The sequence below is a fragment of the Sorex fumeus genome, unplaced genomic scaffold (assembly GCF_029834395.1).
Source record: "Sorex fumeus unplaced genomic scaffold, SorFum_2.1 ptg000008l, whole genome shotgun sequence".
Taxonomy (NCBI): Eukaryota; Metazoa; Chordata; class Mammalia; order Eulipotyphla; family Soricidae; genus Sorex; species Sorex fumeus.
This window is the reverse complement of record NW_026606065.1, coordinates 22,756,058-22,770,913: the sequence shown is the minus strand read 5'-3', so window position 1 is coordinate 22,770,913 and position 14,856 is coordinate 22,756,058. Positions and strand designations below refer to the sequence as shown.

The following is a 14,856-nucleotide window of genomic DNA, read 5'->3' as shown; positions in this document are numbered from 1 at the left end:
GGAAGGAAGGAAGGAAGGAAGGAAGGAAAGAAAATCAGTTCTAGCTTTTGAATCACAATCTGACACATTGATATATGTATTAAGAATATCTGCTGCTCTTTTCCACTCTATAGAACTCTGCAGATAATAAAACATCCCTTAGAAATACAGGAACAAACAGAATTTTGCTTTCATCAGGGACTAGGGTCAGAGGAAAAGGGAACTTCTACTGAGAAAGGGGTAGAGGAATGGTGATTCTACTGCTGATTCTAATTTTAAATAAATGAATTGTTTCTGAAAATATCTAATTGTGAATGATGTATGATCCTTGAAAGATACTGATGATACGATGCCATAAAATTTTAAAAGTTCCTTTTCTGGGTATAATCAAGCTTTTTCAGAATACTAAAATTTTAATTTCTTTCATCTCAATTTTTGATTGTTCTTTCAACTGAATTATTAATATTTTCCAGGAATAATTTCACGAAGGTCAATTTTATTGCAATTTCACTTCTTGGGGGAAATCCATGTACTATATACCATGACATAGCATGTTAATTTATCAAGCGAGGCTAAAACCCAGAAATATTAAGCACTTTAATATTTATAAGAAATAATGCATGTATTTTCATAAAGGTTCACCAAAGCTATCATCCCTATTTTATAAGCTATAAAATAAATAGAATACATTACTAATCACATACATACAATTAGACATTTTGGGTGACTTATTGACATGGCTCCTATCTGCCATTTTTGTGATCTCTGGCTGGTGTGACACTTACTGAGCACCCTCAGGTATTCTCACCTTTACTCTGTCCCTTTTCTGCTGATGGTATTTCAACCCCTGACTCATGCATCCACCTATGAAGAACCAGTTCCTCCAGTTCATTTGGGGTCCAAGTTAGGTAATATTTCCAGTCTCCAGTCTAAACTAACTCATCACATCCAATTGATTAAATTTATTGTAATCTCAATAGTTCTGTTAAGAGTTAAACAATCATTTATCTACCTATCTACCAACTATTATCTTGCTGTATTTATGTATCTCTTTATTATTTATTTGCCTACCTATCCATAATTCATCAATCAAATTATATAAATGTATTTTCCTTATGAAAACACATACATATCTTTTGATCATCATCGTATCTTTTGGCATAGTACAGTACTGATATGCAAAAGATGAACAATTATTTATTGAACAGATGAGTGACTTCCAATTAAAAGTTTTTCTAGATAGAGAAGGGAGCACCAAATAAAGGATGTTTGGAGGATCCTCCCAGGAGGGGAGATGCATATCGAAAGTAGACTATGGACTGAACATGTTTGCCACTCAATGCCTCTTTTGCAGACCACAACACCCAAAAGGAGAGAGAGAACACAGGGGATTGCCCTGCCACAGAGGGAGGGGGGATGGGGGGATGGGGGTGGGAGGGATATTATCCATGGTGGTGGAAAATGGGCACTGGTGGAGGGATGGGTATCTGATCATTGTATAATTAAAACCAAAGCACAAAAAATTGTAAATCTACAACTTTAAAAAAAATAAAATAAAATAAAGGGGAAAAAAAAAATAAAAAAAAAATAAAAACTCTCAAAAAAAAAAAAAAGTTTTTCTATCACTGTCGCTGTCCTCCCATTGCTCATCAATCTGCTTGAGCGGGCCCAGTAACGTCTCCATCATGAGAATTTTTGTTACTGTTTTTGGCATATCGAGTACATTACGGTAGCTTGCCAGGCTTTGCTGGGCAGGCGAGATACTCTCGGTAGCTTGCCGGGCTCTCCAAGAGGGGCAGAGGAATCAAACCCGGCTCGGTCGATTTTCAATTTAAATATTGAATTTCAAGTCTTAGTGTAATTTTAACTTTAAAACTTAAATTATTTAGATCCAATAACTTATTTATGATATGGAAGTGAAGGACATATGAATGAAAAACTGACGATTTAGTTCAGTTAAATGTCCTCATAAGCATGGTCTCCAGGTAAGAAATTTGAGATGCATATAAGAACAGAGGAGTTTGAAGGGTGACTCAGGGCCCCCTGACCACCACTGGGAAGTTGTCTCCATAATGGATGAATAAATGAATGAATTACCTCCATAAATGACTAAATGAGCAAGTGGGAAAATGGAGAGAAGCAGAGATACCATCTGTTAACAAACACACACACACACACACACAGACACACACAAAATTGGGATTTTTTTTCAACAACCTCCCTGAGTTTAGAAGACACACACACTTTTGATGAGACATAGCTGGCTGATGCCTGTTTGAGAACCCGTGAGCGGAACAGCAGAGAAACTCTCATTTTGCAAGGTCCAAACCTTAGGAGCTGTGAGATGATGGCACAGGGGAGCTACTTTCAACTAAGTTTGTGTCATTTGGGAGTCAGCCATTGAAAGATAGATGCTGCCCCTGCCCACCGCACCCCCCGCCCTGGGGTCCTCTACCAGGAATTCTTCAGGTGCAAATATTGGCTGCCGCTATGCCCATGCCTTGATTTACTCCAAGTGGTTCTCAAATTCTTTCCCCTATTTTACTGCCAGTGGAATGCAATGAAAAAGCATGTTATGATATATGTGACTGTTGAGATACAGACTAAACCCCTGCAATAACAGCATATCGCGATATATGTGATGGTTGAGAGACAGGCTAACCCCCTGCAATAAAAGCATATTGTGATAGACGAGATTGGCTTGTGTCATCAGTGAAATCTCTCAACCCAAGTCGGGGTTGGTGCTTTGGAGACTTAAACCTGTGTTTTCTATTTTTCCCTAAAGTTTAACTATGGTTTCACTCTTACACAGAATGTTATACTAGTGAATTTATATATTTTTATATAAATATATAAATTTATATAGCCTGGAGGGTAGTTTTGGGGGAAAGAACCTAAGTCGAAGTGCTGAGAGTGACCCCAGAGCACAGAGCCAGGAGTAACCTGAGCACCATCGGGTGTGGTCCCCTAAAATAAAAGAAAAGAATAGCTGCCGACAGCCACCTGTGCCCACCCTGGCACACAGAGCACGTGACAAAGTGTTGCTTTCACCACATACGTGACAGCATAACCTGCTCTCTGCTTCCTCTCTGGATATCTGCAGCAGTTCGAGTGGGAGAAATTTCTAACTCTAAGTCAGGTAGTTGGGCTGGAGCAATAGCACAGAGGGTAGCATGTTTGCCTTGCATGTGGCTGACCTGGCTAACCCGGGTTTGATTCTCCTGCCCCTCTCAGAGAGCCCGGAAAGCTACCGAGACTATCTCGCCTGCACAGCAAAGCCTGGCAAGCTCCCCATGATGTGTTCAATATGCCCAAAACAGTAACAACAAGCCTCACAATGGAGAGGTTACTGGTGCCCACTCGAGCAAATCGATGAACAAAGAGAGGACAGTGCTACAGTGCAAGTCAGATAGTTGTAGGGCAGACTCTGTACAGTATAACAAAACAAAGACCAGAGTGACCTCTCCAAGAAGCCTTTATTCTGGTCCAAGTACTTTTCTATCCATGTTCTGCTTCATGGAAAGCAAGTGAAGTCTTTAGAGCACAGAGCGGTATGAGGCTTATCCTGGGTTGGGGAGGCTTTGGGATTACCAGGAGCACCAAGCAGGGAGGAGCATATTAGATGGTCGCAAAGTGAGCTGAATTGATGAAACTTTTATCAGATTGACAGGCAAAAATTAGAAAAGAAAAAAAAAAGATATTTTTTTCTTCTGCAAAGAGAAATGGTTCAATAAATATAGCATTTTATACAGGGTGGAAAAGAGAAGATTCAAAGATGTGTTTTTCATGAACCCAAATGGATCACCGCAAAATTCCCTATTTAGTGAGAAATTTTTGATGTGTGCAAGGGATTAATGATTAAGAAAAGCACAGATTTTCAAAACCTGTACAAAAAATAATTTATTTACTTTGAAAGAGTAAATGCCTGTAAATTCTCTTTGGAGTCTTTTTATTCACTTTTCGGTGGCCACAATTTTATAAACAGGTACATAATTTTATAATAAAAATACAAGATCATTTGTTTATATGTTTTCCCAACTTTCTAACAATGTAATATAAATTGTTGCTCAAAAGTAGGATTTAAATCAAGAGAGTTGGATTGTAGACAAATTAAAAGGGCCGAGGCATGTCCCCAGCCTGACTCATTTCTCTGCTACCGCATAGGATCCGCCAAGCACTGCCATGGGTCACTCCTGAGCACCAAGCTATGAATATCCCCCCAATACGACCAGGTGTATCCCCCAAACCTAAATAAATAATGTTGAATGTAATTTATCTATCTCTCCCATCTCTGAAGTGATAAACATATTTCTATCCCCATGAAATTAAAATCACAGTTACTGATTCTGCATGAATGAGATTGAACACAGACATCCAACATGAATTGAGCCAAACTTTCATACCTATAAGGACCCACATTTAGTTGTTAGATAATCTGCTTTGCATCACCCTAAAATTAATCCCAAAGTTTAAGGCTTAAAATAGCAAAGTTTTAATCTCAGAATTTACAGGCTTCAGAACTCTGACCATGGCCTAGAAATAGCTGGTGGTCTTGTGGTCTAGGACTGTCAGGTAAAATGAAGATTAAATTCCAGAGTCAGAGAAATAAACAGTAATTCCTTGGCATGTCTCAAATGTATAAAGTTATGCTTAAAGATAACTATGTTTAATTGAGATTTACCAGGGTTTTAAGTTTTCATTTGTTAAACCCAAACACACATTGCATACTGATGCAGTTAGGGGTTAGCCAGGTCTGCAGAAACTGGAGACCATGAAAGAACTGCATGTGATCACACTCCTGTCAACATTCACCTGGAAGGCTTCAGGCTTCAGGGTCTGGTTGTTCCGAGTGCAACTGAACCCAGGAGCTCAGTTATTCCCCAGACTGTGCAATCCTCCCTCAGAACTTTCCTCAGTTTCCGTCCTGTTACAGAGGATGTGTGTTGTGTGTGTGTGTGTGGGGGGGGGGGGTAGGGAGAGAGAGAGGTAGGGAGGGAGAGAGGGAGGGAGAGAGAGGACAGACAGACAGACAGAGACAGAGAGAGAGGAGGGAGGGAGGGAGGGAGGGAGGGAGGGAGGGAGGGAGGGAGGGAGGAAAAAAGAGAGGGAGAAAGAAAGAAAGAAAGAAAGAAAGAAAGAAAGAAAGAAAGAAAGAAAGAAAGAGAGGGAGGGAGAGAGAGGGAGAGAGAACAGGAGGGAGAGAGAGAGGGAGAGAAAGAGTAAAAGAAAGAGAGAGGGAGTGAGATGCAGGCAGAGATAGAGACAGACCTACTGCTAACTCAGTTTGCATTTTCAGGCCCAGGGAATCAGCTTTGTGTCCGGAGTGCATGTGTCATAAGTGCAGGGACCTTACTTTGATGGAGGCTCCCTAGAGATCTTCTGTGGTAGCCCTAGCGCCTCTGAGGGGTTTGCTTCACCGCACTGCACCACCAGGCGGAACAATGAACTGTCTAGTGGAGTCCAGGGGCAGCTTGAGTCCTGGGGCAGTGCTTGGGAAGACTCTTCCTCCAAAAAAAAAGTAAATAAATAAATAAAACGTATTTTAATGCTTCATTATATTCACCTGATATGTATCTGTTTTAGTGACCTTACCAAATAAATGTTCATCAAAACCAAAGAGGAAAATCTGAAACAATGTTCCTCACGAAATATTTTTAAATTAAATTATCTTCCTTCAAAACAAATTTTGAAAGATGTAGAGCTCTACATTTACATCCTCATCTCTCACGGAGTTCCAGGAAATTATTTGAGATTTCTGACAATTATTTTCATCAACTGTTATTGAGAAATAGGCATAATGGGTAGCAACCAGAAAGCTTCCCATTTTAGATTTGTAAAATTTAAATTTACAGTTCATTTCCCTTCATGTCTCTGAAGTGTTTTGTGTGCTGCAGTTAACAAAGATTCTGACTGTCCAGGTCTTCTTTGAACACAACTGTGATTCTGGCTATTAACAAAGCTCTAATTTTAGTTAATAGATACAACACAACTTTGAATGACTTAACGGGCTCTACACTTAGCTTTTCTTCTGTTTGATCCTACCAAGAAATGATGAATAATATGTTCATTTCTACTCTAGGCCATTTACTTAGAAATCTCAATTAGCCAGAAGGGGAACTTTCTATTACTTTCCTTGCTAAAAATTTACCTTTATTTGGGACCAGAGAGATAATACAGCAGAAAAAATATTTGCTTTGCATTAGGTGATGCAGATTTAAACACTAGCACCACAACACAGGGTCTCCTGAGCCCTCCAGGAGTGACCTCTGAGCACAGAGCCAGGAGTAAGGCCTGAGCACAACAGGGTGTGGTTCCCAACAAAAGATTTATGTTTTATGTTTTATTTATGTTTTAGGAGCAATAGCACAGTGGTAGGGCATTTGTCTTGCACACAGTTGGCCGGGCCAACCCCGGTACGATTCCTCTGCCCCTCTCGGAGAGCACGGCAAGCTACTGAGAGTATCTCGCCCGCATGGCAAAGCCTGGCAAGTTCCTCATGATGTATTCTATATGGCAAAAACATTAACAACAAGTCTCACAGTGGAGATGTTACTGGGCCCGCTCGAAAAAATCAAGGAACAACGGGAGGACAGTGCTACAGTGCTACAGTGCTTAGGTAACCTATAGGCTATCTTAGTATTGGAGAGCTACCAACAGTGTCTAAATTTGGACCTTGACTGTCAAGTTCTTTGTTAGCACCACCCTGCTTGAAATCACTCTTTCTACTTGGAGGTTTCAAAGCTTTTACTGTTTATCACTATTACAAGGATTTTTATTGTGGGAGCAATTATATGTGTAAATGCTACATCTCACTTACAGAGCCAACTGTATGAAATGTAGTCATCTTTGTCAGAATTTTTTTAAAAATTTTGCACTTAAGAGTGTGACTTTGGGGTTTCAGTCAGCTGGCCAGGAGAGTCGCCTGTTTAACCAGGAAGAAGCTGCTGACTAATTAATAAAGAGAAGCTTTGGTTAATTAAGTTTCCATTGAATAATAGAAGGCAGGATCGTTGTTTTGTTTTGGGACCACACCCAGTGGTGTTCAGGGCTTACTCAGGGATGTCTGACTCTGTACTTGGGGGTGACTCCCGTGTGCTCTAGGGACCATATGGGGTTCTGGGGATGAAACTCAGGAGGGCCAAGGCAAGACAAGTGCCCTTCCCACAGGACTACAGCACAATCAGAAGGAAGCTTATAGCTCCAGGATCTTTGTTTTATGCCAAACTTTTCTTAATATAAAATTGATTCAAACTATTTCCAGCACAGCTTTGTTTGAAATAAATGAAGAAACTTAAAAGATGCGATACTCTGAATTGCCTTTAGTAGAAAAATTGCCCAGTCACATGAAAAGTGTTACTAACATGACAGATTTAGAGAAAATATATAACTTTAACAGCTAACTTTAACATTCAGACCAGAAGAGAAATATTTAAATTAGAGCAAATAAAAGGCAAAGAAGACATTTCAAGTTGTCCGTGGTTCTATTTTCGGTTTGATGATGCTGAAAAACCAAAAGCAAGAAATGTTCACTGATGCAGAGGGGAGATTTCAGATGAGATCTGGAGCATTCAGGCTGGGATGGCCATAGACAAGGGAGGAGGTGCACAGGGGGACAGTAACTGCATGTGGGACTGGTGCTGACAAGGAAACCCTCCAGGCCTGTGAGAAGCAGTCTAATCTCTTGCCCAGCATTCATCTTAGCAGTTTATAACCTCTCCTCCTGGGACTTGTAACTGAATTGTACATTCATGTTGTTGTAACATCAGTTCCCTCCAATAAATCAGACTGCAATTACAAACAAGTGAAGTCAGTCCTAACCAGAACCTCTCCACTATTGGCCAGGACTTTTTAGATCTGAACTTTCGATTACAATTCATCATTGTTATCTCTGAAACAAAACCAACAGACTTGTCCTCTGTACAGACCGTACGGTCATATGAGCTGGTATGACCCTTAGTAGATTAAATCAGCAAAGTGCAGTGTTTCTGGGCTCTTAACTGGGGTAATATCTACCTGACACTGTTGATTCGAGCAACTCAACATAAACTCTAGGTTGTCACAATCAATGCCAAGATTCTAGCCCAGACGAGTCTTTTGAGGCCGAGCTCACACCATGTGGCAAATAACGGAGTGAATAGTAGCAAATACTGAGTTTTTATAGGCTGTTTCCATGAGGTTCTGCCTTAGGTCATTTAAGTAAGATATATCATACTTTTACCTAAAGAGGCTTGGATGGGGGCTATGATAGAGATAATGAATTCTATGTCTAAGTAGAAGAGATAGAATCAGTGAACTTGTGGGATAATCGGGTACCTGGCAATGTACACAGCCTCGGAGATGGCCCACAGGGACCCCAACCTCTTGGTCTTCACATTCTTAGGTGTTCTTTCTCACCTGGCAAAAACGACCTGTTAAATCAACAAGCCACTGCAGTACGTGTGACAGTGTGGCTTCTTCAGCCCCTTCCAGATCTCTCGCTGGGAAGAGACACAAGCTGATCTTCGTGGATGCAAATAAGGAGGCACTGAGGCCTCCTCCAGCAGCCGCTAAGCTGCCAACCACACACGTGGAACCTCTCACGGAGGCCAGGCCTTCTCAATGGTTCTGTGGCTCACGTAAGTCCTAAGTCTGTGCTGTACAGGTAAACTGCAAAATTCTGACACAAAATTTGTGTTACGAAGAAAATGTTGATTGTTTATGCCAATAATGTTGAGGAAATTATCTAAGAACTCTCTATTGAAGGTAAAACAGGTATCAACTTATTATTGTAGGAAAAAATATCCTTGACTATTAATTAGAATGCTGCCTCAAAGATTAGACTGAGGTTGTCTATAGTGCAGAGTGAAAGTGCTCTAATGAGTTAAAAAAAATTACCTAATGCTGGGAGAAACTTATTTAAAGCACACTAGCACTTTGAGATTATGATTATAAAGTTGCCTTGGGAAAATGAGTTATTTTTTTCACTTACATTAGCTGACTAACAGACATGTGTTGTGTACCTTGCGAATAAAGACAGGGCTGAATACTCACTGGAGATATACATATTTATGAACAAAATTAACTTACATATGTGTAAATAGACATATGCTCAGGTAACAACAGAAAAATGCCAGAGCCATTAGCTCAAAATCCATATACTTTCTCACAAAACATTGAAAATTAGCAGAATAACATATCCAGAACCCTGGAGAGTCAATGTGGAGAATAATCATTTGAATAGAAAGGAAGGGGAAAAAAAGAAGAAAGAAAGAGAGAAAGAAAGAAAGAGAATAAAGAAAGGAAGGAAGAAAGGAAAGAAAGAAAATAAAGGAAGAGAGAGAAAGTGAGAGTAAGAGAAGGAAAAATAAAGAATGAGAGGAAGGGAGGTAATAAGGAAGGAATAGAAAGAAAGAAAGAAAGAAAGAAAGAAAGAAAGAAAGAAAGGAAGGAGAGAAGAAGAGGGGGAAAGGAAGGAAGGAAGGAAGGAGTAGAAAAAAGAGGGAGAAAGAGGAAGAGAGAGATAGGGAGAGAGGGAGGGAGAGAGAGGGAGAGACAGAAGGAGAGGGAGAGAGGAAGAGAGGGATAGAGAGAGAGAAAGAGAAAAGGGGAGAGAAGGAGAGAGAGGGAGAAAGAGGGAAAGAGAAAGAGGGAGAGAAAGGGAGAGAAAGGAGGGAGAGAGGGAGAGAGGGAGGAGAGAGAGCTAGGTAGCATTGTCCATAACCTCCTCTTCTCCCTTTTTGACCTGGAGGCAGTAGCTGCTGAAGACAGGAGCCTGGTGCTTGGTTTCTACAGAAGCAGAGCTGACCTTGCTTATAAATGATTGTGTCAATCTATCCCAACCTGTTGGGGGTCTTTAGCCTTTAGGACTAAGGAGGCATGCACATCTCTGCTGTCCCAGCACAGATAACGCTTCAGATGGAAGGTGTGTGAGAGCTGTTTGATAAGTTTTATTGTCAGGCCAGTGAAAACCCTGTGGCAGCTGCAAAGGTTATGATTGAGAAGTCTGAGTACAGAGTAGGCCTAGTGTTGAGGAGACTGTGACTTCGAGAAACTAGGGCACTCCAAGTCATCTCTGCAGGCAGGGACACAGAGGAAACTCGACATAAGCCCAAGGAAAGCAACTTGCCCTAGAAGTACCAGAGAAAACCGGAAGCTTTGCCCTGAAACCAAGAGAGAGGGGAGCAGACCTGAGCATTCCCCTACTGTCCCCGCCCCTAGGCTACATGCAAGCTGCTTCTTCCTGTCAAAATCACCGGAAGAGCCCATGGCTTTCTGGTGACCCAAGGTGTGAATCAAGATTCAGGTGAGAAACACCCAAGACCACAGAGAACTGAGGGTGCTGGGGGCGGGGCCAGACAGAAAAACATCCAAAGAAAGCTTTCCTTGGAAAGAGAATTTTATCTGAAGACAAGAACCCCAAAGTCCATCTGATTCTATATAACTACAAGTCAGTTTAGCAAACAAAGGAGAGAGAAAGCAAAGAGGATTCCCGCTGCTGAGGCCCAGAGGGAGGGGCATGAACTTCCTCTGACTGCAGCCTTGCCATGGGCTGGGCAGGTCTGCAGAGCCCAGTGGGGGCGCACAGGGAGCAAGGGAAGGAAAGCAGGGCCGGGAGACCCGACGCGTCTGGACCCCAGGCCCTCCATGGCGTCCACTCATCACTGCCCGCATGACCGTCTGGGGTCAGTTTTCTCTGCCCAGTGGTTACAGCTGAACCCGACCTTATTTGAGATACTGAATATCAGACCACAAATCCAAACGCGGTTCTTTATTGCCTATGATTACGAACTGTTAGAAAAACCACTCACTGCTAAGAGTACTAATAATTAAAAAAAACCGGACAAATAATAATAACCATTGATCAAAAAGTTATTCCAGCGGGGTGGGAGGGATCCTGGGACCCGTGGTGGTGGAAAACGGGCACTGGTGGAGGGATGGGTGTTTGATCATTGTACAATTGAAACCCAAGCACAAAAAATTGTAAATCTACAACTGTACCTCATGGTGTTCACTAATAAAAATTAAAAAAAAATTAAGTAATCATAAAAAAAAGTTATTCCAATTCCCAAATATGTTGTGAGTATGCAGCATGTGTCAGACTCTCTCCTAAGCATTTTCCAAAGTGTTCTAACTCACTGAGTCTTCAGCGATGCCTTAGGCGAGGGTGGGGGTGAGCTGTCATGATCTCGCTCCTTAAGACTCGGGAGTTAAGACCAGCACTCAGAGCCAAAGGGTGACAGCAGGGATCCGAGAAGGGACAGCTGAGGTCTCTCTGCTCCCACAGGTGAAGGCCCCTACCTTCTCATCTGTGAGCCCAAGTTCTCTGAAAAGCAGGTGGTGTAATGGGGAGGGAAGGGGGTTTTCAGCAGAGCTTTTTCCTCAGCATCTAGCACTGGGGCGCTTAGGGTGATGGCCCCAGTGCAGCCTCTCACAGACATCTCAGTCCCACACCAGACTGCAGGAAGTGTGCGGTGGGCAGAGGCCCTGATCAGAAACCAGGTCCCATCTTAATTTTTTTTGGGGGGGTCACACCTGGTGATGCACAAGGGTTACTCTTGGCTCTGCACTCAGGAATTACTCCTGGAGGAGCTCGGGGGACCATATGGGATGCTAGGAATTGAACCCGGGTCAGCTGTGTGCAAGGCAAACATCCTACCCACTGTGCTATCACTCCAGCCCCAGGTCCCATCTTTCTCCCCCCCACCCAGGGAGACAACATCTGAATTCTTCTCGAATAACCAAGAGGTTCTATATGACTTGAAGCTTCATTCAAATCAGCAGAGGAGAAAGGAGCAGGGGAGAGATGTAAAGAGTATGAAAGAAAGAGAAGGACAAGGAGCAGGGAGGAGGAAGAGGAGGAATGGAAGAGAGAGGAGGAAGGAGTAGAGAAAGAGGAAAACAGAGAGGCAGAGGCAGGTGAGGGGAACGGAATGGAAAAGGAGAGAAGGAACTGCATAGGGAAGGGAATGGGGAGGAGAGAAGGGGAAAGAGAAGGAAGAGAAGGAACTGCATAAAGAAGGGATGGGGAGGAGGGTGAGGAGGGAAAAGAGAAGGAAAGCCAAAGAGGGAAGACAAAAATGGGGTTAGGAGAGGGAGCACAGCATCTGCTTTTCATTTTTTCTAAATAGGAGTGTTGGATTACTTTTATTTTGAACTGACACTGATTTTTTAAATCAAATTTTAATTTGTAATTTTAAAACCAAACCCAAGGGGTGTGACATTTATCTTCATCTGTCAAAAATCTGATTATTAAAAGAATCGCTGTTTTAAAGGTTTCTCAAAAGTACTGCAGAAACTCCTGGCTGTCTTAGTTCTTTTATAATGAGTTTATGTTTTGAACTGCCAGTGGATGTGTTAAAACTGAAGTGAACTAAATTCCTTTAAAATTACAGGCCTAAATTCCCTTTAAAAGATTTGCCAAGATATATTTTGGAAATTGTCGAGCAAGATATAGTGAACTTCAAAACATTGGAAAAAAGAAAGAAAGAAGCATTGCCAAATTGGCTCCATTTCAAATTTTATATAGGTTTTCTTATCTAACTTAATAACACACAAATTAATGAAAAACAAAAAAATTGCAAAATATCATCAAATTAATAACAGTTCCCCAATTTGTATTTTCCTTGCCATAAATCACTGCCAAGTGAGAACTTGTGAAGCATCCAAGTGCATTTTCAGTTGTAATCCTCTATAAAGTTTATTTTTTTAATTGCCTTAGAATAACAGAAGAATGATGAAAAGATACGCTAAGCTAGAGCCATTGAAATAACTATAAATTGGTTTCTGCCTTGTTTTTGTGGGGCTACTGTTTAAAACAAGCTCTAACGACTGCTCACCAGGAGAACCAAGAATCTCTGATTAACATACTTGCTTTGGGACCATGGTTAGGAATGGGGAGAGCTTTTCTAACTTGGGAAATTAATGTTGCCCACCACTTCCAAAAAATAAACACACAAAATCATCCAAGCTTCTAGTTGGTTTCTGCCATGGGGAGAACCTTTGAAAGAAAGTATCTCACTTTAACTTTAACAGTACAAGCAGTGAGGGTCATATATATATTGATATATATATATGATATATATGATATATATATGATATTGATATATATATATATATCACTCTTGGATGACTATTCATTAAGGGATGACTCTGCACGTGACTAGCATTCAAACCTGTGCAAAATAATTCTAGGTCCTTTCATGGGCCATACAAGATGATCAGATCAGAGTGAAGGCAAGGATAATCTTAGTGCCTGGAAGGGCTGATCCAACTGAAAAGCCAGCCATGACTTAAAGGGTCTGCAAGTAAGTTTCTAGAAGGTCAATTCCTTGCAGTTAAAGTTCTGCTCTATGTGAAGTCAAACCTCACACAGACATCACCTCGTACAGAGTGTGGTCTGAGATTTACATAAGGCACAAGGACCGGGGTGCGAGTGGGGGTAAGTGCCAAAAATTAATACAACAGTGTTGTTAGTTATCATTGGAATCTGCATGGATCAAAGTAATACTTTTTCCACTGATGGATTTAGCTGTAATAGAGAAAATTGCAGTTCCTGCATTTCACCGTTTCTACCAAGAGTGACTTTCAGTGCATATCTCCTTCCACTCTCTGATCAGTATTAGTTTTCCTCTTTCTCACTAAGAGGGAGACTCTGTGTGGGGGAAGGATTATGACTTTTTTCTTGTCTGTACCTCTAGGGAAGGAATTAGTAACCAGAAAGGGGTGTTTGCTGGTGATTGTAGGAAGTGCCGTGGGTTAGTTCCACATAGCAGGAGACTCACTAAATTCTTGCACATTTTAATCTCCTTTCTAGTTTCAGCGCCCTCTCTAAATTGGGGAGCAACAAGAAAAGTTCTAGAAAAGGATGACAGGATATCAAAGGACACGGAGGAGAAAGTGATTTCACAAGGCAGCTAGAGTCAGAGGTATGGAGGTAAAGTCTGAAAGCAAGTCAGCCAAGGAGATAGATAATTCAAAGAAGAGTTGAACCCATTTACTGCATAATACTCTCCTTTGATAATCAGACTCATTTTTATATTTTAATAACATTGGAAGTTATTTAACAGATAGCAACATGAAACAGACTTAATGGATTTTTTATTGAATAGATCACAGCCTACACTAGCAACCTTGTCTTTTAATTTTAATTTTCCAGGGTTAAATAAAGTAGTAAATGCATCATCTGTGTACATCACAGTTTGAGATTTATTAAAATTTACATTTTGTGTTTCTTTTTAAATGTATAATTTTTTAAGGATGTTATATAATATTAGCCTTTTGTGGGCGGGGAAGGAGGAGAAGGTAAGATAGACCTAGAGGTTCTCAGGGCTTCCTTCTGCCTCTGTGCTCAGGGATCACTCCTAGGGAGGCCCTGTACCATATGGGGTGCCAGGGATTGAACTGGGGTCAAAAGAGTGCAAGGTAAAAGTGCCTTAATCCCTGTACTATCATTTCAGCCCCTGAAAGTCAATCTTAAATATTTTTTTAAATTTTTTGTTAGTGAAACACCATGAGGTACAGTTGTAGACTTACAACTTTTGTGCTTGGGTTTCAATTATACAATGATCAAATACCCATCCCTCCACCAGTGCCCATTTTCCACCATCACGAATCCCAGTATCCGTACTACATGGAAAGTATCATGCTAAGCGAAATCAATTTTAAAATTTTTATGTATACACACATATATGGGGCTGGAGTGATAGCACAGCGGTAGGGCGTTTGTCTTGCATGTGGCCAACTTGGCCCACCTGAGTTTGATTCCTCTGCCCCTCTCAGAGAGCCAGGCAAGCTACCAAGAGTATCTTGCCCACACGGCAAAGCTTGGCAAGCTACCCATGACGTATTCGATATGCCAAACACAGTAACAACAAGTCTCACAACGGAGATGTTACTGGG

At 41.3% G+C, this 14,856-nt stretch overlaps 1 protein-coding gene across 1 annotated transcript in view; it reads right to left on the bottom strand.

Moving 5' to 3' along the window:
- The window catches only part of NALF1 (NALCN channel auxiliary factor 1), a 598,303-nt gene that overhangs the window by 96,910 nt on the left and 486,537 nt on the right, over nucleotides 1-14,856 (bottom strand). The window lies entirely within an intron of this gene.